The sequence below is a fragment of the Grus americana genome, chromosome 6 (genome assembly GCF_028858705.1).
Source record: "Grus americana isolate bGruAme1 chromosome 6, bGruAme1.mat, whole genome shotgun sequence".
NCBI lineage: Eukaryota > Metazoa > Chordata > Aves > Gruiformes > Gruidae > Grus > Grus americana.
In genome coordinates, this window is record NC_072857.1 from 8,274,797 (window position 1) to 8,299,980 (window position 25,184).

General features: G+C 39.2%; 1 protein-coding gene across 1 annotated transcript in view; it reads left to right on the forward strand.

Annotated features, from left to right (window-relative positions):
- Positions 1–25,184, forward strand: part of NCKAP5 (NCK associated protein 5) — a 516,605-nt gene that overhangs the window by 20,478 nt on the left and 470,943 nt on the right. The window contains exon 2 of the mRNA XM_054830045.1: positions 4,915–7,426. The gene's annotated coding sequence lies outside the window, so the exon portion shown is untranslated. The remainder of the gene's footprint in view (positions 1–4,914; positions 7,427–25,184) is intronic.

Sequence of the window (25,184 nt, forward strand, 5' to 3'; positions counted from 1 at the left end):
CAGTCTAGGATGAAGTCTTTTTATCCTAAGAAAGAAAGAATAAGATAACAAATTGGGTCATAATTACATTTAGTCAGGAAATCAAAAGTTTCTAAACATCAGATGTTTGAGGTTCTGCAATGTCATTCCAGAAAAAGTACTGGGAGTAAAAATCTCTCTCACCTCAACTAGTTTTGGGGATATTCTTTAACTAGCTTATGAAAGAGGTGGTGTGACATAGCTGGCTGATAGCAGGGGCTAAATTTGTTAATTTAGGAAGTCCATTCTAGTATCTTGTCGTAAGTATTGATAGTTTCTTCTGGCTGCCAGAACTAGGTAAGCACACTGCATTATTAGCTGTGTGGTAGGTATTTATACTGTCTCACAGAGAGCTGTCGTGCTGTCAACATTATCTGTAATGAAACCACTTGTCACTTAGAAGGCTCAGAAATGGCAATTGTAATTGTTATATCTCAATATTCAATTTTCCACTGCTGGGAAGTGTGCCTTATCTAGAGTACTTAGCATTTGGAAGCTTTTAGCCTAATCAACAGGCTTAAGTAAAGTGTAATTCCTTTTTCAGTTTTTCCATTTTTCTGGCCCATTGGACATTTCAACTCTAAAAGAGTCTGAAAGACCCAACAGGAGATGTGAAGCCCATATAACTGAGAAGGCAACTGCAGCTTTTCCTTTTAGTGTTTTAGTCAGAATTTTCCTTGCAAGGCGCAGTCCATCTTAGAAAGCCCCAGATAAGTGCATATAATGGCTGAGGAACTTTATTTTTCTTCTCATTTTTATGTAGTAGACTCTTCCCTGTAACACCACTGCTTAGTAATGTTCCCAAAGCAACATCCGCTTAAATATACAGAGATGGATTTACCTAAAAATACCTAAAATTCTAAGGTGACTAAACACAAATGCACTTGACTTACTGTATTACATGTTTACTATGTTCAGTTATTTTTACTGAATGCCTTTTAGAGGGCAGCCGATGCTAGGCATCTTTAGCATGAGAGAGAGTGTTCCAGAACTGACAGTATGCCTGGGCTAAGGTCTTAGTCAAGTAACACTTTGAATATCCTTAGAAATGTTCAGTGGTACTTCGAATATCCTTAGAAATTATCTTCTCTTCCGTTATATAGAGGAATCAGGGAAAACTTATGAGTGACTAGGCAAGCAAATTGTGTTGTCTCAATTCTTTCTCCTTAGCAAAAATTAGCTAGACAGATTTTTAATACAATGTTTTTCTCTTCTATTAAGATGTTCTGAGTGGAAGCACAGTCCACTATCCTAGAGTGGTTTATTGAAAGTGGAGTGTGTGTCTGAGGAACATAGAAGGCATTGTGTTTGTAGGTGCTTGTCATGAGAATCTACAATATTTTTCATCTGTTTTTTCCCACCAAGCAATCCACTATGATCAGAGCAAATCCTTTTGCTCTTTATTTAATTTGAACATTTGGATGTCTCATCCACTGGGATAACTTGCTCATTAGGTTAAGTTGCTAATGGCAACTTTTCTTGAGTCAAGAGAGATTTTTTTTTTTTTTAAAAGTAAGTAGTCTAATTTAAATAAGTGGTGTGCTTTAGATATGGGGAGAAAGAACAGTTAACAGATACATAGACCAGTGAGGTTATTTAAAATACATGCTTTATTGTAAAGTAAGAAAATATTATCAGTGGCTGTAGTCAGGAAGCACAATGCTGAACAGACAGAAAAAATGGCTTGTAAATAGGTCTTTGGGAGGTTTTAACTCAAGTTACATATATTATTCATGTAGCAATAAAGCCTGGAATCTCCATTTGGAGGTAAATATTTCATTGTGCAAGGCACTGCACAGGTAAAATACAGGGGGTGTGTGTCCTCTTTCCCAACCACCTTTCAAGCTGATGAGAAAATATATGCAACAAAGAAACAATGGGACTGCACCATAACAATGAGCATTTTGAAATCATAGTTTAAGGTTTCTGAAGACAAGATGGTATCTTTGGAATTTTAGTTTATACACTTTAGCATTTGATATGTTCTGTTAGGGAGGCATGTCTTTATTTTACAGGAACTAAACAAAATGTACCTCAAAGGATGGGCAGGTGCAAGGATGATGAGAGTTTTCAGGTAGATAATCTGCAGAATTCCTATTCCTTTTAGGTCAGATTTGTTAAATAAAGTCCACATCTATTGGTTTTTATTTAGTTCAATATTTTCCATTCATTTAGGTGGGTTATCTGTTTTTTTTTTTCCTGAGTCTTTCTAATACCAGGGAGCAGCTAATACAATGAGAGTCGGATGTGCAGTGACCCTGCAGAATCTGATTCACCTGCTCTCATATCCTGCTCTCTCAATGATTTGCATGGATATTCTGCTAAGAACAGCCACTGAGATAATCTGGCGGCCAAATAATTTAATCCTTGTCATTCATTTTGTGGCCTGCTGGATGTTAAAAGGATAGGGAAAAATAAGAATGAAAGCAGGTAAAAGCTCTGGGTTTGGTCGCTTGTTTTTATTCCTTTCAGCTGCTCTTACAAGTACCTTATTATTCAGCCTAGGCAGTAGGGACTTCTAATTTAGGACACATGACAATGGACAATAGATAATCTACATAAGAACCATAGGGCATCAGCAAGCGTACATTCTATCTATACTAATTAATACAGGAAAAATTACAAAGAAGTAGACCACTATTTCAGCTTTGCCTCAGGTTTTTCACAGGAAAGGCACGTCAATAACCCAATCTTTCACTCACCATCTCTTTCTATTAGTGGACTTTAACAATAGCTTTGGGTCATAATTTGAAAATATAAACACTACTAAGACACAGAAGCTATATCCACCCTTTCACCAGCCTATGGGCATGGTTCAGGTGAGTTAGTTATTTACATTTGAGTAAGCAAGACTGCAATCCCTCTGTCTTCTGTTAGTAGTACTGGAGGCTGGGGAGGGGTGACTGCAGCTCACAGTACAGTGTGGCATTAATGCAGTCATTCTATTGAATAGCTTAGGATGCAGGGATAATTGGGCAGGAAAATGAACTCTTTTGATTGCTGCACTTAAGTGTTTCTCTGGGGCACTTATTGCACTAGAAAATATGAACCATAATCCAAGAAATACAGTGGTATAAATAAATCCCTGGAGAAAATTTTTGCTGCCGTTGTCTGCAAATAGTGCTTTTATCCATAAATGGAGGCAGCAAATGGAGAATGCATGTGTGAAATACTTTGCGGTTATTCCATTTTAGTACCATGTATGCCTATCTTTTCCCAATCTTTGCCATGATAATTGCAAGGAGTTACTGTGAAGGAAACATCAATTACTAGATATCACTGGATGTGACCAGGGTAGGGAGCAATGTTGAATATTGATCATTTGTGTATCAGTTTTTGATGGCAATATAAGACCATGATGAGAAAAAGGTGTAGGTTTTTTTCCCTAAAACAAGACACCAAGGTAACTGATACAAGGGCACAGTATTAATTACTCGAGTGCCATAGTACCTCTCTAAGTTCCCATTTAAAAATCTCTTGCTTCCACTTACATGATACATAGTTGGCAGTTGTTAATCAACTCTTGCAGATAAGTTATTTTGTGCTTTCCACTTTTTTTTTTCAGGAAGAGGCATTACCACATGCCTCCAAGAAGTTTATTTTGCCATGCTGATGGCTCATATAACGCTGCAAATTGTTCTATTTACCAAAGCATCTCTGGCCTTATCATCCGTGTGCTGCTGTCACTGCCTGGCTGCATGAATTATACTGGGGTGATAACATCAGACTTTCTTTTGTTGTTTCTAATTTGGCTCATGTGTACTTACAAATGTCCTGTGACATTTATACCTACCCACAACTGTAAAAGTTGTTTTCAGCTATATCAGAAATGCTGGTTTAAGTAGGATTGGCATAAAGCCTTCTGGATACAGTCTTTTGAAACTACTTCCAAGGTTTTTCCTGTAACAAACAAAGAACAGAGCAAACGACTTCCAAGTGCTTTAAATGTAGCAAGACCATCTGTTGACTTCAGAAATGAGCTTAGTAAGAGTAATGTCTTTTCTGCTATATGTCCTGGAACCAGCAAATGCTTAAATTGCTTTTCTGTTTCTTTTCTTTTCTTTTCTTTTCTTTTCTTTTCTTTTCTTTTCTTTTCTTTTCTTTTCTTTTCTTTTCTTTTCTTTTCTTTTCTTTTCTTTTCTTTTCTTTTCTTTTCTTTTCTTTTCTTTTCTTTCCTTTCCTTTCCTTTCCTTTCCTTTCCTTTCCTTTCCTTTCCTTTCCTTCTCTTCTCTTCTCTTCTCTTCTCTTCTCTTCTCTTCTCTTCTCTTCTCTTCTCTTCTCTTCTCTTCTCTTCTCTTCTCTTCTTTTCTCTTTTCTTTTCTTTTCTTTTCTTTTTTCTTTTCTTTTCTTTTCTTTTCTTTTCTTTTCTTTTCTTTTCTTTTCTTTTCTTTTCTTTTCTTTTCTTTTCTTTTCTTTTCTTTTCTTTTCTTTTCTTTTCTTTTCTTTTCTTTTCTTTTCTTTTCTTCCCCCTTTCCTTTTCCCTTTCCTTTTCCCTTTCCTTTTCCCTTTCCTTTCCTTTCCTTTCCTTTCCTTTCCTTTCCTTTCCTTTCCTTTCCTTTCCTTTTCTTCAAGTGAATTCTAATACCTGTATTTTGGATTTGAACACATGTCAAGGGGCACTTCTAGTGGTCATTTTTGCTGTGTCTAGAAAAGGACATAGAGATTGGAAAAGGGGGTAATGGGTATAGGGAGGGAAAGAGCAAGATTACAGTGTCGCTATTCTGGTCTGTAAAAATCTCGAGTCACTGACTATTTCTTGTCTGCCTCCCTCCTCGTAAATGTCACTGTGCAGACGCTGAGCAGACAGTTAGGATGCTTAGTAGTTTATTTTGAGTTAATGACCTGGTGGAAGTCAAAACTGTGCAACATGATTAAGAAAGCTATTTTTCTTTGCAGAAGCATCAATTATTCATAACATAGTCACACCTTAGGAAAAGAGGAAGAGAAATGGACTCAATTTATGAGAACCTGCTATACAAGGTTGCCAGGATTGAGGAGGGAAAGGAAAACAAGGACAACTCCTACTCCTATTTGCAAAGGACAACTCCTATTTGCAAAAGTGTGTTTTGGCGTACCTTCTGTATCACAATGACTGTAGCTCCATACAGAATTTATTTACACCATACATTTGAAAAGAAAACCCTGGAGAGTTGGTACACATTTTTCTTGGCCAAATGTCACAAAACACTGTTGATAAGAGACTTGGAAAAAAAATCCTATAGACATCCTGTCATCCTGAAGGCAATGAAATATCAATGAGGACAGTGCAGTATAAACTGTGGCTTGAGAGGAAAAAGAATTGTTCATTCAAAGCCCGTAAGATCGCCTTGCTATTAAAATTCTGCACACTTTCAGAAAACAGACTGAAGGAGGAATCAAATAGAGTTTTATGACTTCATAACTTTTACAAGTCTCTTTAAAGCCCTCCATTATTATTCACTCTTCAAAGACAGTCTATGGCATTACAGAATATCAAAGGAGCAGTTTGAAAAAAGCAAGCTTTGAGAACCAATTACTAGAAAACAACAGTACAAAACACATTTATCGGTTAGCTTATCAAGACTCTGATACAAGGATTGATTTGGAGGGGCGCGGCATGCCTTCACGACATTCACTGATGATAAATCACCTGTCAGAAGTCCTTGGGGAACATCCGTGTAACTAAAATTAGTACACACATCCTAGTACAAACGATGTCTGTGGCTAAAGTTGACGGAAAACAGTGTACTTACATTGCTAGATCTTCAGAATAAGTTGGGGTAAGTAATATCTGGCTGCATACCCTGGAGTTCCAGGTTGCCCCTGAACACCATAGTCTCTGAATAACATCTTGTAATTTACCCAGCACAAGAAGTCCCTAAGAGGACTACATAATATCTTCCTTTTTTCTGCCCTTTTTGGGGCCAAAGCTCTCCTTGAGAAATTAATGTGGGATATGATTTTACTTTCAGTTTTTAATAATTTCATTTAGTGTATGTGCTTTACTGCAATATTCTGATGTTTCCATTGAAAACATATTCATTCCCTCCCCCTCACCCCAAACTCCCTGCTTCATTGCCCCTTGCTATAGATGTGTTTGTGTCTGGGAAACAAGGATTGGTCATTATTGTGGGAGTTGTTCTTGTCATGGGTGGACTTATTTAAAGGAAGGCTTGTCTTGCCAGCTTATCTAAAGATGCCTGGACTCTGAAATCATCTAATCTCCTCTGCAACATTCATAGCTAGATCCTTCTGACTAACCATGATCTATCCTTAGCTCTCACATGTCACCCTGCCCTCTGAAATCTGTATTATGTCAACCAAGTGTAATACCTTTAAAGGAAAGTTTTTAATAGTAAGAGGAACAACGTAAAAGTATGTATGCATGGGCATGTATGTGTTTTGGGAGATGTGGATCAAAGAAATTAAGTGATATCCAGTGCCTTATCATGAAAAGCAAGCTCTGCATGACTCAGGAGCTACCTTCCAGGCCTTTCCATATTCCTAGTTTGAACAGCAGCTTCATATTACAGTTCTTTTATAAAAACAAACATTGGCATAAGATTATATTTTTTTTAGCACCAACACATTAACAACAATCATAGCAGCAGTTTTGTCAGGGGTATGTAGAAGTCTTTGTTGCAGAAAGAGTTGGTATATGCAGTTTGCTGTAGTGACTGACAAATGAATTAGCTGAAGTTAGAAAAAAGAGTTTGGGAAGAAAGAATATGTGAGTTACTTTTTTATCTACAAGCCATTGACATCTGCTGTTCTGTGTGTGCCAGTGGGGCAGGGAAGGAAGGAAGAAGATGTGATTGGCCCCAGTGTGTACCGGTAGCAAAGCCAGTTGTTGGACTGTGGGATATAAGCTTCCTGAGAAGTTTTGTCCCTAGGATCAGAGCTAAGGCCCTTGGAATGCTTCTAGGTAAATGTGGCTCAGCTCATGGTCTGTGTGATGCTTTCATCTGGCTTACCAGCACTTCCCTGGAGGAGACAGGGAGCAGCTGTTCAAGGGATGAAGGTAGCCCACATGGCTGAATCAGCCCTCCTGTGCCCACCACAGAGAGACAGGCAGTGGTGGCTGTTGGTGTTGGTAAAGGTGGAGGACTGCCAAGTTTAACCCTGACTCTCTGGGTGAGGCTGTGGCCTGAACAGGAGAGTGCATTTGGCGATCGCTGCTAGGAGGGCTGGGGAGGTAGTGGATTTTGGTGGAGAACAGAGAGAGACATGTCTGCAGATAGGTAGGTGGGAAGAGGAGAGTCGTCCTTCCCAAAGCCTTCACCTGGCCACAGTAGAGCTGAAGGCTGGAATGCTCTCTGCAGTATCCTGCCAAGTGTGCCTGAGGAGACAGTGTCATTTTCCTCCTTCTCTTGCATCACATGGGCCTGCCAGACTAACAATCTTCACAAGTGGAAAGAAGCTCCAGGAGGTAAGTCTGGAATGAACTTTGCCTTCATATGACCACTGGTTAAGTAAAGGCAATGGAGCTGCCCCTCTGTGCACAACCTATATGAAATCAGTGGGAATCAAGGATTTGACTCTGCACGATTGATTTTTCATGCTTCTTACTTTACTACAATGTGGCCAGGCTAGAAGACTCAACTGCCAGAATGGCTTCTGGAAGGAAGAGCCTACACCACTTAGAGACATCTCTTCCCTTGGTTTCTGAGATTCTTTTTAGTTCTGCTTTGCTCCACTTGTACTTGCTGAATGCTTGACTGTAATTGTAATAGGTTGTTACACTGAGACATGAATTTGAGTGATTCCTTGTGGATTTACTCAGAAGTTCTGGTGGAAGCTGTGCACATCCTGAAGCTATAGACTGAGGTACATAATAACAGTTGTTGTTAATTAAATATATGAATCCAAGACACAAATGAAAACTTCTCCTCTTGACTGGGAAACTAAAAATGCTGAAAAAGAGGAGATATTAATTGTTTTCTCCTTAACAACAGGACAAAAGGATTTAATTTTTTTTTAAATGCAAGACTCTTGGCTATTTGACACAATTATTTGGGTTTTTTTCCTTAATATTCCCCAGATATTTCTAAACCTTTGAACAAAGGTTTTGATTGCAGGTAAGTTTCAGTAATAGCTCTGCACATTACAAACAGCAACATCAGGCACTAGTCAAATGAAAAATACAAAGCTCTCCATCTATTTTAGACTTGTACAGTCTTATTTACATGGTCAGTCCTAATCCTTCACAGATTGTATGATGTTATATCTCTCAACTAGAATTAGAGCAGGGCTGAACCTACAATGAGATGCTCTGCTACTTGTAGCAACTTCAATCTTTTAAAAAGTGTATTATAAGGGATTTGAAAGGCTTGATCTTTAGACTGAGAAAGGAAGGAATTAAAATTATCTTTTGTTTTTCCTCTCTTTTCCCCTCTCTTCTGTCTGCCTCTTTCCAAGGATATATATGCAGATTTGAACCGTAAGTGGTTTCTTTCTGCCCTCAGATCACCCTGCCCTAGAAGTGCTGTGGCAACTCACAAAAGCCTGAGATATTGTATTCAATAATGCTATAAATTAGTGATACATTATGATAATAAAAAATAAGGGATGTAAAAATGCATGTATTAAAAGAAAAACCATAGTAAAAAGTTCTTATATCTAATAAAAACCATTGCCCTGGCACAAGACCTGCTTCCCTCTTTGCAAAACAGTAAAGCTAAATCATTTTGCTTTCTAAGTATTTTTTATTTAAACTGAAAATTTTATACTTGTTTATTTCATGACCAGAATGTTTCAATCTGGTGTATGATTCATACCACTAACAAAGCAGACAAGTATTAGCTTTGTGATTACTCCCTACCTTATTAAATAATTTAGAAGTAATTTTATTAACTTTATAAATAAAACAATAACAGTGCCTTCTGCAAATAGAAAAAAACTCTTTAAATTGCCTTTGGGAATATTTAATAAAAGTTTATCTGTGTTAGTCATAACAAAAAAAGGTCTTTTACTTGTAACTAGCTGCCACATTGAGTAATACTGAAAGCTGCTGCTTCTAACTTTTCCCAAGATTGTTTATATACCAATGACTGAAGAGAAATCAATACTTTTGTGTCTATGTCAATAAACTATTTTAGATCATGTAGTGTATATATGTATATATAACATAATGGAGATATACATGACCGTGTCACATTGTTCTAGGATTCAAAGTTAATCATCTCGCGTTCCTATTTCCAAAGGGAAAGCTTTTTCTGATTATTTGAATAGAAGTAATGTGTTTTCTTTTAAGATCTTGGTCACAAAAGCATTAAGAGTTAAGCATTTGAACAGTTTCTGTAACTCTTATATTCACAACAAACTTAATTGTCTGCGAGAGTAATTTCACAGTATTCATTTTCCCATGTATTAACAATACATGTAACACATACTTAAGGACCATTGTTTGTCTCTTCTGCTGTTGTGGCAATATATGGCAAGATTTTTCATTCCACCAAATCAAAACAAAGTTCCGTGGAATACTGGCAGTGAAACTTAAATTTTCCAAGATCAGTAGCTCTAAGGCAGATCTGGCAGCTAAACTGCTTCAGGCTTGGCAACCCTGAGAATCCAAGCAGGCAGTTTTTCCAGAGATCTCAAGATTTGCATTGGAAAGTATAAAAGCCCAGATCTAAGTAGCTGGTAACACAATGCTATTGGGGCAGATCGCTTATTTCATATGTGAAGTGCGTTTTATATTATTTCTGAAACAAAATTACTGCCAAATTTCCACCCTTGAAGATTCTTGGATTTGGTCCCAGTGAACTGAAATCTTGTTTCAGAAACCAAACTCATCCTAAAACTTTGTGTGTAACAGAAACTCTCCTTTTCAACCTGCTCTGTTTCGCTTTGGAAGGAAATACAGCTGTGCTGCCGAAGTCTAAAATCTCCTGTCACTAAATCAGTTGCATCATTCAAGCTAGATATACATTTATTTCTTCAGATTTTTGATTAAATGCTTAGTGGTTGGGGTTTTTTTCAATGTCTTAAGTTTGGAATGCTTACATTTAAACCATCTATTTAATTTAGTACCAGAGGGCTAAATGCTGATCAGTGACCTCATGAAAGTGGTTGCTTTATGATCCCTTTGATTTAAAATCTGTAGCTTTCTCTTGTGGACAATTATGTCTTTCTTTTCTACCCTCCTGCTTCACAATAAGCACTGCAAACTCACCCTGGGATCCAAAACTGTCAGCTTGGGTTTTTTTCCTAACTCACTCACTCATCATCAGTGATTCTACTGAAAATAGTAAACCAAAACTGAATATAAGTTGCTGCGCTAGCCCTGAAGGTCTGACAAAGGTTGCTGGTAACAAGTTAGAGTCTGTGTCTTAAAGCTGGCTGTTCATGGGCTTCTGTGGAGGTACAACACTGAAGAGTGGAATTCTGTCTGCTTAATATACAAGGCTGCATTGGGTGTTATGATACATAGTTCAAAAGAGCAACAAAAGATTTAGTCTGCCAGTTTTCCTCAGCTGTCAGAGTCAGACTTCCTATACAATCTGTGGTGAGAAATAGTCCTGACACCAAAACTAAGCCAGCCAGCCATGGTGCTTAAATTAGGCACTCCAGCAATCTGAGCTCCCTAGTTATGGAGACAAATACACTTCCTGGAGATTTTATTTATCTTTTGGAGACTATATCCCTTAATGCATATGAATTGCAAAGGCATAATCTGGTGAGCTCAGTAGAAAGATCTGCAATTCAGATTATTTCTGAAGTCTTCTAAAATCTACTTTTAAAACATTTTTGCGTGTATAATATAGAGATAAGAACTAAGAAATACTGCATGAATTGTCACTTATTTTTTTCCAGTTCTGGGAAAGAAGAAGTCTGAAGGTCTCATGCAGGCAAACTTCTAGAGTTTTTTGTTCATAAGTGGGAATTCAAGTTCATAAAAGTTAAAATTTTCCTGCAATATAAAGTTAATTCAGTTTTTTGAGGGAAACAATAACACCTTTCCCACTGTTCTGTTTGGTACAGCTGCTGCAAGCTTAAGTGACTTTTAATGGTATTTTGAAGTGATTTAGGAAAGAGCAGGTAAAAAGAAAATTAAAATGTTCATTAAAATTTTAAATCACATAAAAGTACTTAAAGTACAGATTATTAAAAGATATTCAAATTTATATAGAGAATTATGATCTCTAATCATGGAAATAAATAACAGTGTGGGTTCTGTAACATCATGAGACCTGTCAAAATACAGTCACCAAGCAGGAATCACAACATCATTCATTCATCAAATCCACTGTGAGTGAGCCGCTAAATCACAACTAACCTAAAATTATTGCAGATGACTTTGTTTAATAATTTAGACAGATGAATCCAGAAATGTAGGCCCTGCTTCCTTTTTCTCTAGTGGTATAAGTCTGTAAAAAATCCTAAAAAATCCTAATCTTCTTGAGACCAGTGGGAATTTTGCTGTTGATTGCAGCAAGGTTACGGATTTACCCCTGATTCTTGCTGCTGTGAAAGGAGTGTCAGTGAGTCCGGATGCTGGAACTGCCCAGACTGCAGCAACTGTAAGAGAATTTCTGGAAATTGAGTAGTTGAATAAGCACTCAACAAGGAGGAAAGACAGGCATAGAAACTGGCAGCTGTTACATTGAGTAGATGACATGCTTGAGATGGGATAGAGAAACAAATGCATTTTCACAAGAACTGAGCCTCATCCACTGTACATGGCAAAATAGGAAGAAAAGGTTTGTAAGAAAGAAGAACCAGCACTAATTCACAGCTTCTGTGGAAAGGGAAGAAGTGAAAGTGTGGAGAGAGAAGTAGAGGAAGTGATAGTATATTATAAATTCATTAGAAGTAAAAAAAAAAAAAAAGACAAAAGACAGAAAAGGAACTCCAGTGTTACACAGACAATGGTTAAATGTTCTGTGGGGAACAGAGCTACAGAAGGCTGAATTTCCATCTGTTATGTATTTATATCAGCAAGCCATCAAAGAATGTTTCATATAACAAAGATTTGATCTTTCTTTTATTAGGGAAAAAAACTCAAAACCACAAGAAGCTTCCTGTTTGGTTTATTAAAGTGAAAAAACCTAAATTACTACTTTTTCCAGTTGGATCAGGCCCACAAGAAATTGGTTGCTAGAAAGAGAGTACCATGGCAATCATGTTCATAATCAAGAAATGAAAATTTTCAGCTAGTAATGCAGAGTAAAAAGCAGTAACTAGAACTGTAAACTTGATGGCATTAAAAACTCACTTTTGCAAGAGAGTTGTCCGGAATGCTCTCTCAGGGAGGAAAGAAGTTTAATTGCCATGACTTCCCATGAAGTGCGTATGACGCAAATAGTTATGTTGTAGCTGCTACTGAGCATTCCTGTTAGGAGACAGTTTAGTCATTTAAAAAGATCCAGTTTCAACAGTGGCTTTTGTGGTGCTTAGAATGAGATAACCTCGGCAAAAGGTCCAAGGTAGACATTTTCTAGGTGTAGAGTGAAACTCAAACTTTAGTACGACATGTATGAGCCACCTTTGACCCACCATTTTGTTTTCCATTAATGCTCCACCAAGTCTGAGATCTGCATTCAGCGCCAGGGACATTCTATGGCCAAACTTTTAAATGGATATCTGATTCTGCAAGATCTTTACCATTTCGACTAAGACTTTGAGATTTCCTGGTTCTCCATGAAGAATGCACTGTTGCAGCTGGGAGATCCTGAGTAGTGTTGACCATGTTTACTGACAGGTATATTTTTATCTCTGTTGTGTTCGACACATTTTACAGTGACATCTAGTGACTAATTTAGTTAAATGCAGGTATGTACTTCAGATCTCGTTTCCCCTTGTTAGCTGTACTTTACCTACACTGTGGTAAAAAGTCCATAATCTGAAGCCAAGGACTTGGCAAAGGCACTGTAATTTCTCCATTTCTGGACTCTTGGTGCCACCTTCTTCCTGTCCTGTCCACAGCTGGATGCCTTGCAAAATGGATGTAGGAAATTGGGCTAGAGCTGCTTCAGGTTTTTCATAGCCTTTACTGAAGTCTCTACATTCTACCTTCATCCCCTGTAATACCTGTCTAGTGTAAATACATGTAAGGAGCAGAGGAAAATCCCTGAGCATTTGTAATAATCCTCCTACTTAGTTTTTGTTTATACTGGGATGCTTGGCAGTAGGAACCTGCTCATCTCTTGTTCTGGTAAGCATGACAGACATGGCTATTCCTAATTTCTAAACTCAAAACCAAGTCTCATGAAAAGGATGAAGAAAATTCAAGTGAGTAGACTGGGAGAACAGTGTCCCAACATTACTATCTGATATACAGATATGTCTTACAGAAAGGCTTTTCGCAGGAGAGGGAGAATGTGGATCAAGACACCCCTAGGTTATAAGCAGAATTCTCATTCAATGAGGAGTGGACATCCCTTTCCAGGCTGTTCAGAGCATGCGTGCAGTAGCTGCCTAGACCCTGCTCTGCTCACTGACTCATCTTGCCTGTTCCTCAAGTAAGGGTGGGAGGGGAATCTTGCCATTCTCTAAGCTTAATCAATAAAGTAATCTGTTCACACACTGCAGGAATGGAGCAGCATGCCCTTTATGACCTACTTTTGTTTCTTCTCATTTTATGGGATGAAGCAAACAGTGTCAGAGGTGGAACCCTTGACTCCAGCATCAGATCTGAATGTTCCTGAGTTTGAGATCTGGGCTTAAACTGAGGCATTCCTAAAGTTTAAATTCATCCCAACATGAACATGAGTTTATTTTTCAAATCAAGATTTTAGTCCATGTCTCCTTGTCAACTGGTACTCTAGTTTGCAAACTGTTAATTTGATATTGTTTATTTCTTTTGCACTTTAACAGGGATAGGGCTGAGGGCTTAAACCCTGCAACTTTGGGTACATTTTGACTCTTCTAGAAGTAAATAAACAGAGGAGTGTTACCCATGAGCAGCCCTGGTGATCTGTGGAGGTAACTTGGTTTGGCACCATGTTGTTATCTTACGCTTAACCATACAGCTTTTGCTTTTTTACTTTCCTGTCACCTTCATGTAATAAGGCTCAGACTCCAGCAGCAAAATGCTTGCTTATAAATGCAGACCTTTGCATTGTTGAATTTCTTTCTGTCTGTGACTCTACACCATAGGGCTGTGCAATTCTTTTTGCATGAAAAATTGTTCTCAGTAATTGGCATTACCTTCCTGCTCTGTGTTACCTGGAGCTTCAGTACCATGCAGCTTCTTGGACCATGTTCTTTTCCTCAGACCAATATTTTTATTAAAATACTAAGCAGAACTGGGACTGGCACTGATTTCAGAGAGTGACCCCTTTTCTTCCCAATAGTATAAACAGTTATAATCTCTTCTTTTTACCTACCTAATAGTTATTCTTTTAATCTCCATTTTTTCCACTTTAATAATTAATCTCCCTGGAGGCAGTGAAAACAATTCTTGGTTTAAGTCTATAGAGATTAGTTCCAATGCACTGAGCTTGTCTAAAAAACCAGGTACACTATAGACTGCCACAATCTAGCTTGATAAAACCATGTGGCATTTTATCACAGTTTTCATTTACCTCTCTGTCCTAGATATACTCATTCTACAGTAATGGTACTAAAGTCTTGCAAAATGCCAGTTCTATCTCCTTACTTGCTCCTTTTAAAAATGCACATAGCATGTTTTTTTGCTCTGGATCATAGGGTATTGCTGACAAATTACAGGAACAAATATCCTATCTGCTGTAGTGGTGATTTTTTTTACACCTTTGGATGCAGACTATTTATCCCTTTATTTTCAGTTTTGTTGTGATTGTCCAAATTTTGGTAATTCATAGGATGTAGCAAATGCTTCACTCCCATGAGATGCCCTACTCTTATTCTCATGAATGTAATCATCCCTAATGAAAACAGAAGAAAAGCTATATTTAATTGCTAGGCCAAACCTAAATTACCCTTTGACTCCACCGCATTGTGACTGGGTAAATGCCTCACTTCTTCCCTCTTTAGCCTTTCTCTATTTATGAACTTAAAAGCCAGGTTTCTGTTTTATTTGTAAGTCCATCTAAACCCTTCTGTGTGTATTTCTGTACCTTTCACATCTGAAGAATGCTCTTTGCCAAGGAATGCCCTTTCCATTCCTGTACAAGCTCTCTACTCAGTCATATTTTATGTTGAGGTGTCTATTTTGATGAGTTTTCCTTTCTTTTGGGATTTGATTTCAGTTTTTTTCATTATTTACACACTTGAGTTACTCTGGACAACCTTGCTAATTAGTTTCCTCAGTTTCTCATGGTTTGCATTTCAGAGACAAAAATGTAATAATAGATCTATTTTTGTCAATATTGAAATTTTACGTTGAAGCAGCTCATGATTGCTCCATTTTAAAGGAATGTGCATACACCTGAAAACAGAACCATTGTCCTGAAAACGCTTTTCAATTATGCATTGAGAATTCATTCCTTATTAGAACTAGCTTACATAGTTTGCATTTTCAGGTCAAGGATAACAGACAGATCTCCTCAGGCTTCTTCCCCTTGTATATTATGCACCATGGATGTCACAGCTCACAAGGACTGGCTTGAAGTCTTGCAATGCTATAGAAGCAGTGTAGTGATCATGGGGCATACTGCATGTTTAGGAGTGAGAAGTGTTATGAAAGAAAAAGGGAGTGAGAGACAACAGCCAAGATAAAAGTATAATTCAGCATGGTATCTCAGATGGGTGCTGAATGCAGAGAGACATGAAGTAGCCCATAGGAAATGCTAAGTGCTCTCTATACCTGAGATCTTTCCCCTTGTTTAGGGAGATTATGACATCTGAAGAGACCTGATGCTCCAAAGTTCACAACCTGCTCCCAAATACAGCTGCCAGTGACTTGAATGGCTGTCATTTCCCATCTCTTTTTCACGAAAGAGTCTCTCAGTATTAGGCTAAAAATGGAGGGAGATATCTCATGCCCAGTCTGATTTTCCATATTTAAAAAGTGGGCTCCTGGAGCCCAGAGGAGATCAAACAGCAATGAAAATCATTGTGGCATCTAGTGTTCAAAGTGCTTGGCTGGAATGGGAAGCTCCTGGGTCTAGACTCTGTTCTGAGGTGTATTCGGTTTTTTATCTAATGATTGTTTAATGTAATTTGTGCAGTATTGAGAGCTGAGACTAGAATCATATGGAAGCTGTTTTCTTCTGTCCTGCTCTTTGCTCAGTCCCGCAAGCTCAAAGCAGAGATGTGTAGGGGAGGTTAGTCCTGAGCATTTGATTTGCACAGAACCCTAGACAGTCAACAAATTATTGCTTAAAAAGGTATTTTGTGTTTCTGATTGTTGAGTCCTGGAGTTTTTCATTTGAGCAGGTAAAATCCATCTTTTATAGACTAAAATCTCACCACTTGCTTTATTTAAGGTATATATATTGTATATAGAGATTCCATTCAATTACATTTTTAACCACCTAGGGTTATCTGCAGCAGTTCAATCCATAGGCATCATGCCAAATCCATGTTTCTTTAGACAGCTATGTTTGTGAAACATAAACATACAAAGCAAGCAAAGGAGAAGGACATATTCACAACTTCTCAGGCTCCATCAAAACTTAATTTACTTACTATGGACTCTTCACTGAAACCTTCAGGTGTAATACAAATGAAGGTAATGCACTGTGGGTTTTGACAAATACAGGTTTCAAAATAATTAAGAATGCAAACTACTGATTAAAGAGTTTTTGAAATGCTGTATCAGTTTATGAATCATCTGCCCATTGGTCTTAATATACAGGCAAATTAAAAATTAGCTGAAGGATATTAATTAAAGAAGATTAAAAGAAAAATGCTACTTATCATGCAAGAGAATGGAATGTGCTCATTGTTGAAGCGAACCTCTAACACTTTAGTATGTATGTAAGCTTATGATGTGTGTTTCACTCATTATTGCAATATGTGGAATTTGAAACAAGCAGAATGTGCTCCAGAATTGGCAATTTCTTACAGCATTGAGATTCTTCTGTCAGCCACTGCTTTTTGAATTGGGCAGTCAAATTCAGAGCCAGAGACAGGGTGAACTTTCCAGATGGATTCTTTAGTGCAAGATTTTGAAAAACAGAAGTTCTGTCTTTATTTGTAGTCCTTTAGAGAGATCTGTCCATAATGGTGGGGATATTTTGTTTCTATGTGAGCTCTTAAATATTACTGTATTTGGAAGCTTTCTGTTTTATGATAGCAAAAATTAACTGTTGTTAAGTGTCCAGGAGTAGAAAATCCTAGATGTTGTGGGCAAGTATCCATTTGGTTTTGAGTGGTCAAACAGACAAGCACTTGATCTCTGTTTCTATTTTCCATTTGCTAAAGTGGGATGGTAGTATTCGGAGCATGTAGCAAAAGTGTCCTGGGTTTACAATCTCCCTGTAATGCATGAATGAAAGTTCTGCCTTTTGTTAAAACAACTTTCATTAAAGGTCCAGATAGTTTATGGGAAGGAAATCTATTTTAGGAACCACTTGTGACTGGGAGAAAGGCGGAAACGAGCTCTCTTGGGTACTCCTCCTTCTAACAGTGTTGCTGTAAACTTTTCTTTCTGAGGGGAGAAAGATTCCCATTTACTTTCCATCCATATACTTTAAAATGATTGGAAGAGTAAATTAACCCTACCAACAAAATATAATACCTATTATACCTATATTTCAGTGCACTAGAATCAAACTCAAATCTTGGGTGCATTGGGAAAATATGGGTGCATTGGGAAAATTGTGGGTGCACTGGGAAAATACATTTGCAGACAGGGCTGGATGCCACCGTGATGCAGATGAAGGATGGGCTGCCAGGCAAGGAGTGCTTGTCTCACTGCCATGACACCTACTTTACATGCAATGCTAGGAAGTGCAGGATGTGGTAGAAGGTTTTATTGCTGGTAAAATCTGAGGAGACAGAAACAACAGACTGTATAATGCAGAAATGCATGTCAGAGGGTTATCATTCCTTGCACTGCATGTCCATCTCATCCATTTCTATTCCAACATGCTTAGGTTCTAGGTACCTAAGCACCGCTTCTACTGCAAGAGTGACACTTTCCAGTAAAGGAACCGAAGTGCTGAGAAACTGAGAGAATTGTACAAGGTCATACAAGAACTTGTGATTAAACAGGTAGTTGAGCCTAAATTTCTTGTGTTAGGCTTGGTCTAACTGGTGCCCCATGCTACCTCAATGGAAGAAAATCATCCTGTAGTGTCGTGGTTTTACCCCAGCTGGCAGCTGAGCACCACGCAGCCGCTCGCTCGCTCTCCCCTCCCATCTCCCTTCCCCCAAGCTCCTTATAAACTGAGCATGACGTCATATAGTATGGAATATCCCTTTGGTCAGTTTGGGTCACCTGTCCTGTCTGTGTCTCCTCCCAACTTCTTGTGCACCCCCAGCTATCCTGCTGGCAGGGCAGTGCAAGAAGCAGAAAAGGCCTTGGCCCTGTGTAAACACTGCTCAACAATACGTCCATAGAACAAAAACATCTCTATATTATAAATGCTGTCTCCAGCACAAATCCAAAACATATCCCCACACTAGCTACTATGAAGAAAATCAACCCTCTCAGCTGAAACCAGGACATGTAGGTATCTCCTTCAAGAGCTTCTGAGGAAGGTGCGCCCAGAAGATTAGCACCTCTGTAGCTGGTGCTGATTCAAATCAGAGAACTCATTTCCTCAAATCGAGCATCCCTTGCAGAGTGTGAGTTGCCAGCGATGTACTGATTTGCACTGAAGGAGCGCTGTGTTCTGGACTCCTGCAGCTCTTACCTGCAACAATCTGTAGAGACAACAGAATACCTACAGGTTTTCCCATTTGTCTTTTTCACTGGTAATAAAGGGCTGAGAAGTGCTATGAATCAAAAGATTAGCTACAATCACACAGCTGTCACAGTGAACTATTCTGCATCCTGCTGCACTGGTATTGCTTTGTGTTGGAAGACTGAGTTGTGATGTGCAGGGACAGGTAAAGTGTGTTGTTGCTTCGGAGCAAATGAATGTGAGAGAGTGTGCATACACATGATTTGGACATGTTTCCTGGATTGCCGAGGAAGGCAACAAATGAGCGGTGAAAGAAATCTTTTCTAAAACATTTATGGCAGCTTGGAGAATTCCTCTTCTGTGATGTTCTTATAATTTCTGTGAACTAGAGCCGTTGAACATTCATCCCATTGTAATGTTTTGCCATTGAAAAATGTTGATTTCAACAATGAAGGTACATCTCTGCTTGTAAACTTGTCCGTGAAAATTTTTTGAGGTTACTTATTTTGATAAGATTGGAAACATGAAACAGTAAAGTTATTTAGCTGTTGGAATACAGATATTTTCTGTGGAATATTAGGAATTCTAAAAATATTTGTCTCAATGAAATAAAACATTTAGCACAGAATTCTGAAATTCTCTCTTAACCTGTGTAGGATGAAATTATATCCTGCAATGTCAAAATTTCTCCACAGATGTTAAGTTTTGCACTTACAGCTTCCCTGTAAGTCCAGATGACATCGCTCTGTCAACTCTTTAATAAGAAAATGAGCATGGAGAATATCAGACTCTCCTCACCCTAGTCCAGGCTTGGCCATGATCTCTGTGGGCCTTGGTTATCTGTAATGCTGCTGTGTTGATGGGCTTCTCAGAGCTTTGTGAAACACTGATTTGAAATTTTTTGGATGTCAGGTTTGTTTTGTGGCAAGATACTCCTTTTTACCTCCTCTCACCAGAAGGACTTAGTGCCTATCTGGAATAGGGGGATGTACATGACTCAAAATTCTGCACTGTTCAGACTGTCCTGACATTTCCTCCCTCCATTCATCAAAAGCCTTCAGCTTTGACACCTGGCTTTGATCCAGCTTCTCTTTATGCCAAACATATATCATTAGTCTGTGTTTCCTACATTTAAAATTTATCTCTGGAATAGCACTACAGTATGCTGGTATGATTACACAAAAGATGTGATTGGAAGCTCTGTCACACATACTTATCAGCATACCTACGTGTTTGATGATAATGTGTATTAGTCTGTCTGCAGTATTAGTCAGGAAGTGGTCTCAGATCAAAGTCTATAATTTCTTTAAATACCTTTCAGTTGCTGCTGCAGCTATGAGCCACTCTGTTCTCTTCCAGTTCAAAGAAAAACTGGTTGCTTTAACCATTTATAGTTTGTACTAAAACAGAAGAGAGGAAGAGATCACAAATCATGCAAGGTGACTATTGCTGGTGCCTACTAATGGACAATTTTTGGATGGAGGCAGGTGTTACAGAGACATCTCATCTGTACATTCTCATTCCAGTGCTCAGTACCGCTGTTCTTTCTAAAGAGTTTTTCACTGTATTATCTGGAAAGCTGAAGCCCTTCTGAGTGCTAGAGCTGCTTTAAGTACCGTCTGTTGCATTAGTCATAATCTTCTTGCTGTCACCTTGTTCCTCTCAACAATCGATTGTCTTTCTCTGTATAGTTCAGCTGTGAGAGCAATCAAAAGGCAGTTTGTGGGTGCCTTCCCAACAAGGTGTCAATGTAACTCCCCTTTGTCTCTCTCACTGTAGCGATTCAATAGAAATGTTTTGAAGCCACATCAATGCCTGAAGAGCTTTCTTTCCCCAAAATGCTTTGCTGATTTTTAAATGTGTTTCGTCACTCGGAAGACTCCATCCAAGGTTAAGGAGTTTTAGGAGAAGCTTGGAGCCATTTGCTATCTAGTTTGAAAGAAGCTGTGACTCCTGTTCCTGTTGTATACTGGGCTAGACTTAATTAAAACGATACTTCTCAGATTCAAATGTTTAATTCTTAGCATGATCAACCGCAGTCACTCCTCATTTAAAATTGTGTGAGACACCATTTAGCCTCTGAATGATAATTTTAGGGTTTCTTCAGTTATTCTGAAACCTTTTCTCATCATATCTTGTTTGGTTTTGGGGTTTTTTGGGGGTTTTTTTGTTTCTCCCTCCCCTCCCCCCCTTAGCTAAATGAAGTGTAACGAGTGCCGATATTCCAGAGAGAAGTTAGCTTGCCTAGGTTTCTTACCTAGCGAATAGGTTCTAAGACTGGTCTCCATGCAATCACTCTGCAGCAGAAAAACCTCACTAGATGACACCATGCAAGTGATTTTGGATTAAAAATATATGCATCCTGTTCCAAATCAGGCTGACGTTTCCTGTCTTTCCTGCAGTCCCCTTTATTACATGTAACTACAAGGTTCCTTTCCTTCCTGAGGCTCACCAGCCTGTTCACTCACAGGTAAGCCTATTCGCTTAGCAGGAAGGACTAGTCCCAGTACAGAACTATTGCAAAAAAGGGGAAATTTTTTGGCCGGCTAATATCCATGGCAAAACTTAAAGATAACTTTAGTGGCCTGTGTCTTTGGTCTAAGATCTTTTCTGTGAAGAAACCGTAAAGTAAAAGCGAACTATGGTCTGCCCCCAGGGACAGATTATAGTACGAGGTACGTCTTTTCACAAGCCCCGTCAAAGAACTGTGAAGCCGTCTGAGGCCTATGACAAAGATTGTTTCTCCATGCTCCAGCGAGGGTGCGTGCACCTCTTAAAGGCTGTAAGTGAGGTGTTGCATTATAATGGGTAGTCCAGTTTTAGAATTCCCTTGGTCCTCTGTCTCCAAGAGTGTGCCAACTTCTGGAAAAGGTATCGTTCCGCTCTGCACTGTGCCACTTGGACACATTGTACTCTTTATGTAGAGAGCCAAAATGCAGCAAAGGGCAGTATAAACAAAATAAGTAAAAAAGATCTGTTAAGTACAGAGGTCTTTCTACTTAATTTTCTGCTAACCCATGTAATTGCAGCAACTAAAATGATTGTGATGCATGTTGTTCTTTATGGTGAATTACTGGGATCCTCTGGGCATGACCTGGCTCAGCTCTAGTTATTCCTTTCAGATGAGGTTTCAGAAATTACCTATTATTTGACAATTCTGGCATTTGAAACAATCACTTTTTTTTTTTTATTTTTTTTTTTTAATGTCTTCACAGTGATTGCCACTTCCTCTGGCAAGGAAATCAGCATGTAAGTTTGGACTTTGCAGTTGGCTTTTCTGAATATCTCAAACAAGATTCACAGAATGCTGATACACAGAAGCTCACATCCTGTTTCCTGTTGAATATGTCTCTTTGCTCTTAGCAGCTGTTTTGTACTTCTGTTGCAGCAATTTTCTATCCATATTTTTATAATGTTAAGAATTTTCACAACAGTAATAAAGGTACAAAATTTATGTGGCAGCAGTGATAACTACAATCCTAAAATGAGCAATACATTTCATAGTGAAACATGACCAGCTGGCCCAGCCATATGAGTCTGGTCATTCTTTATAAGCTTGTTTTGACTAATTTTGAAGGCGTCTCTGATGAAGTGCCAAAAATGAACACAGACTTTGCTACAAGGGGACTCTCATCACCTTTTTGTTTCTTGGTTACAAAGCCACCTGAACGCAAACCAAGATGGCTGTTTTCACCTCTAATTGGAAACCTCAGCTGAGTCAGTTAAGGTCAATCATTGCCATCTTGGGTAACAATACGATGCCACCTTCCAGGTTGGTTGGCCACTTGTTCCACAGTAGAAGCACCAGTAAGTAATAGATTTAGGTAAGAGACTTATCTAACACTTCAGGTGCTATTTATGCCTTCTGCAGACAGCCCTCTCTTGTTCTGGCATTGCTGTTTTGACGCAATTTTATCCAAGCCCTTCCTGTATGTGTGCACTAACAGCACTAGAAGATGGAACACATCAAACCTCTCTTTTGACACAAAATGCCTTTTAAAATCTTTCCAGAGAGCATTCACTTTGTTCGGAATCTCTTTTCCCCCAGTGAGATGCATGGGAAAGAACCTCTTATTTTAACCCATTCTTCTGTTAAATGAATTTTAAAAAGTTGAAACTCCTTGTTTGTCCCCTTTCTCTTGTGGACCTGCACAGCATTGGATTTTTCTTGAAAAGAATAAGTTTGGGTTTGGATTTTTTTTTTTTCTGTTTTGAATGTTGCAAAATGCTTCATTTCAGCCCTGATCTGTGCTTTGCCCTAGCAAAATTGCGATTAATAGCCTATTGCTGCCTTTTGTCCTAGTGGGTCAGTCTACAAAAAAATTGCTCAGCAGATTCCCATAACATCAAAGATGCCTTGGATGAGGGTGTCAGCCATGGCGCCCATCAGGCTGTGGGATAGCTGGAGAACATTAGCCAAGTGGCAGGAGTGCAAGGACAGACTCACTGGGACTGTGGTCTGGTGTCTCTCCCTGCATACCCACCTAATCTGGGGTTCCCAGAAAGAGATGGCGGATTTCTCTTCCCACCAAGCTCCCAGCTGCTGCATCCATCCATGAGATTTTTCAGGCAGACTGTGGGAGTTGCAGTTTTGCAGGAATCTGGCTGAGAGTGGGGGAGGCTGAAAGTACCAATCCTGGAGAGCAGCGTGTTGGCAGTGCCGCGGCAGCTTCCTGATCTGAAACAGTATAGTTAGGGATAATCTGAAGAAAAAAACTGGATTGGAGCAGTTTTATTTTAATATAATAAAAATCTCCTGTTAGAAACAAGAAAATTAGTCCAGCAGAAAATTCTCAGTGCTTTGCTGGCATTATTAATAAATTTGCTGCCTTTTATTGCTTTCAATTATTTAACCCTTCCAATACCAAACCCACAGTAATAGATTATTACAGTTCTTTCTTATTCTTTCAGTGTTTAGGAAAATCCTGTGCTGCTTCAGTTTGTTTTATACACCTAAAAATAATAGCAAAGAAAGACAAAACTCCTTTCCCTTGCCCTGACACTGCGGGAGCTGCTGTATGCTTACATGGGACAGCAGTGCCAGGGCTGCAGGTCAGCCGGAGGGTACCCACCACATTATTCCTCTGGGTTGCTTCCTGAGCCACTTCTTGGAAAAGTGCTGCCATTTCTCATGCAGTAACAGAAGGCAGCAGAATAGAAAGCTAGAAAAGCAAAGTGTGATTAGTTTTAAAGGATCGCACAAACAATAAATGAAAATTATGACCAGTTGTGAACAGGAGAAGCGTGAAGGACTGAGACGAATTTATACTCTTCCAGCTCCCTTCTAAATGAAAAATGGGCATAAAATCCCCTGTGCGCTGATTTGCATGCATGAGAAAAGGGGCTGGCTGGGTGAAAAATAGCCTATAGTGCCCATCCTTCACTTGTTAAATAATCTAGACAAAGGACGAGAGAGAGATTCATCGCTGGTGCGTTTGTACCTGAGCGATTTCAGTGCCATTCCCCCAGCTGGATTAGGCCCCATGGCTTCTTGTCTGTAAACTGCTCCAGCTTTGCGCACCTCTCCCCAGAGCTGACAGTCACCCCAGGCACTCTGGCAGAGGAAGACAGGCCCAGTGTGAGGCTGCAGTTTCCCACCTGGGAAGGACACCCCCTCCCCAAACCGGGGGGGGAGCCGGGGCCGGGCTGGCCGGGCCGTAGCGGCCGTTGCCCGCCAGGTGGCAGCAAAGGGCCGGGAAAGCTGCTGGCCCCGCGCCCGCCGTGGGGCGTGCAGGGGGTGCCGGGGGTGCCGGGGGTGCCGGGAGGGGGACGGAGCCTGCGGGCACCAGCCCAACCACAGGCCTTCTTGGGGACAAAAATACCTATCTGCGACCGTGGAAGCGCTGAATGGCTTGCATGGGTGTGTAGGCGGCTGAAGTTTCTTAGATGAGCTCTGTCTGGTGCTGCAGGAGTTAAAAAGGAATACACAGTCAATGCAACACTGAAGAATTGCAGTGGCATAAATAATTGTAATCTGTATTTTTTTTAAAAAAAACCCCAACATTTCTTCAAATGCATTTTTGTATTCTACAGATCAGGTGTTGATAAGTTGCGTTTCTGGAGTGACCCTTACTTCATTGCTTGTGTATACCCAATGTAAATGAGCACTCTAAAATTCCTTGGCATTCTTCCTCACAGTGCAAGAAATTCTGTAAAGTCTTTAAAGTGCCTATTTCATGTTTCCCTGCCTAGTTATTCCTAATGAAGTGCATGAATTCATAATGCATATTGAGATAACATTAAGATTTTTAGCCTAAAGCAGGAAAAAGTAGAATGGCAAATACTTGGCCTTTGCTGATAACTTGGTTGGTTGTAAAGGGAAGGTCAAAATTCATATGCTTTACAATGAATTTCTAGCAACCGTCAGCTGCTTCCCAAAACCTCATGTCACCCTGCTTACACGTGATTTTTATACTTGACTTCTACAGTAAAGAATTTATGAGAGTTCTAAATCTCCCTTTCTTAACC